Genomic DNA, 2,647 nt, shown 5'->3' with positions numbered 1-2,647 from the left:
CCCGCTCTGTGGCCCCGGAGGCTGCCCGGGCGCCTTCCCCGAGCGCCGGGGAAAGGGAGGAAGCCAGCCGCGGGCGAAGGGGGAGAGCGGAGGCCGCCGGCTTCCAGCTCCTAGGAAAGCTTTCCTGTCCGTTGAAGTTTTGTGTGTGCGTGTGAGTGTGTGTGAGTGTGCATGAGTGTGAGTATGCGTATGTGTGTGAGTGTGTGTATGTGTTTCCTCCCTGACCTGTGTCCGTGTTTATTTGCTTACGGCCTCACAAGTTCAATGACACACATTTGTTATTGTTTATTGTTGTTTTTTTTTTTTAATTTTCCCGAGCCCCATTTCTCCCTTACTTTGGGAGGGGAGGGGTGCGTTATAAAATCCTTTATATTTATTTATTTGCGGATGGACTCCAACTCTGGATCTTCTAAGGGAGGGAAAAGAATAAAATAAATAAATTGCCCTCTTCACCTCCTAGGCCGCAGAACCCCCGGCACTGGAAGGCTTTTCCACCGAGAACCCTGTGCTGTGTTCATCAGGAACGGGGGGGCGGGGGAGGGAAAGCCAAAATCCCACACGGAAAAACTCCAGCCAGCGTGGAAAAGAAACCCGGCGGCGATGGTTACTTCTCCCCCTCGCCGTCACCCCGGGTCGCCTGGCCACAGGCGCCGCCGGCTCGGGTCCGCCGGATGGCTCCGCAGAAGGCGATCTTGCCAGACCCGAGGCGGCGGCAGAGAGCGAGGTTGGGGTGCGGGGGACCCGGCGAGCGGAGCCCCGCGCGCGCCGGCGGTGCGCGAGCGGAGTGCGCGCGGCGGCGGGCCCCCGGGGCTGGGGGAGCGGCGCTGGCGCAGCCCCGGCACAAAAGCTGCGCGCTGCCTTCCCGCACCTGGACACCTGGCCTCGGAGGGGCCCCGCGCGGGTGCCCGGGCTGGGGCCAGCTCGCCACACACCCCGGGCCTAGGCCGGGGCGGCTCGAACACACAACCCTGGGACCTTTCTAGTAAACAGCCTCCCCGAGCCTCCGTTCCCACCCCTCCTCTCCCCAGCTCCATTGCCCGGCTTTCCGCCTCTGTCTTTCGAGGACACCCCTTCTTAGAAGCCCAAGTGGAGGGGGCAGAGAGGTGGGGACCTCTAGAGGTCGGGGTGCGGGGAAATGGGGGGCGCCGAGGCGGAGGGGGAGGGGAGAAAAGGGGGCAAGATGGGGGCGCGGGAGGGAAGACATCCATGAAAAGAAGAAGAAATCATCACCCTCGTTTGGCTCGAGGTTTGAAAAGAAGCCTTTCCCCGATCCTAAACTGCCCGCTGGGCGAGTGTCGGGGGCTGCGGGGCCGCGGCGGCCCGGCCGGCTCCGAGCCCCCCCCGCGCGCGCCCCTGCCCGGCACCTCTCACCCGGGCTCCGCTTTGTGTGTGCATTTCTTCCCTGTCCCTTCGCCCGACGCTCGGCACCGGCCGCCCGGCCGCCTCCTCCCCCTCCCCCGCCCTCCGCCTCCCTTCCCGGGGCGGATTACCTTTCGCGGGCTGCGCTCCGGGTCCCGGGGATGCCTTCAGCGCCCGGGGTGCGGGCGGTCCATGGCCGAGCCGCCGGCCGCCTGGCGGGGAGGAGCACGGGGGGCGCGCGAGGGGGCAGCGAGGGGCGCCGGAGGGCCAGAACCTTCGACCTCCGAGGTCCCGCGGCGAGCTGGGGCCAGGGACCCGAGGGCGCGGCGTGAAAGGTGGGGTGGGGAGGGGGAGAAGAAGAGGGGGGGGGAGAAAAGACCCGAACAGCCTCGATCTGGGGAGAGAGGGAGAGAGAGAGAGAGCAAAAGAGAGCGAGGGGGCGAGGAGAGGGAGAGAGGGCGCGGCGAGCCGGAGGGAGCGAGCGCGGTGCAGTGACAGGGACTGCCACTGGGGTCAAAGGAGCAACACAGCTCCAGGAAGCAGGGCGGCCTCGGCGCGGCTCCGTGCGCGCTCCCCGCCGGGGACCCCCGTGCCCCACGCACGCCCCTCCTGCAGTCCCGGCCCACTCGAACCCCCCAGCCCGCGCCCCGAGGCCGCTGGGGTTTGCCGGAGAGGAGGGAGCGGAGGGCGAGGCCAGAGCCTGCTGGTGTTCCCCGGGTCACGCCGGCGGCTGGAAGCTGAGCTGCAAGTTCATCATCTGGAGTGGGATCAGCGTTTAAAAAAAAAAAAAGAAAGAAAGAAAATGACCGGGGACGGAGGGAAGGGGGGAGAGATCGGGATACAGGGCTCCAGGAAAATTTAAGAGTTTCCCCCTCCTCAAATGGGCGTCTTCTTCAAAGAGAACACCCCCCTCCTCCTCCTCCTCCTCCTCCTCCTGTCCCCCCACCCATCGACCTGGCAGACACTGTCAGAGGTCCTGGCACAGATTCAAGGCACACAACTCAATGCAGGGCCAAGTGCAGCGGCTGGGGCCCTGGGCTCAGACCATGGAGGGCAACCTTAGGTTTCTTCCCATCTCATCAACGGAGACTTTTTCCTGGGGGGTGGGGGGGATGTCTTAAAGGCTTTCAACATGCCATGCGCGCATACACACACACACACACACACACACACACACACACACACACACACACACACACACACACCTCTTGCTGTTTATAATGTTCCTAAGAAGGAAAAGGCCAAGCCCGGGTATCAACCACCTCCCCCACCAACACCTTTATAAATT

The 2,647-nt window shown here is 64.3% G+C and overlaps 1 protein-coding gene across 1 annotated transcript in view; it reads right to left on the bottom strand.

Annotated features, from left to right (window-relative positions):
* Mpped2 (metallophosphoesterase domain containing 2) overlaps positions 1-1,641 on the bottom strand; it is a 166,801-nt gene extending 165,160 nt beyond the window's left edge. The window contains exon 1 of the mRNA XM_090348931.1: positions 1,491-1,641. The gene's annotated coding sequence lies outside the window, so the exon portion shown is untranslated. The remainder of the gene's footprint in view (positions 1-1,490) is intronic.
* Between the last annotated feature and the right edge of the window lie 1,006 nt (positions 1,642-2,647).

Source organism: Megascapheus bottae, chromosome 16 (assembly GCF_031878675.1).
Source record: "Megascapheus bottae isolate mThoBot1 chromosome 16, mThoBot2.hap1, whole genome shotgun sequence".
Taxonomy (NCBI): Eukaryota; Metazoa; Chordata; class Mammalia; order Rodentia; family Geomyidae; genus Megascapheus; species Megascapheus bottae.
Note: the sequence above shows the minus strand (reverse complement) of the source record. Positions and strands in the feature narration are given on the sequence as shown.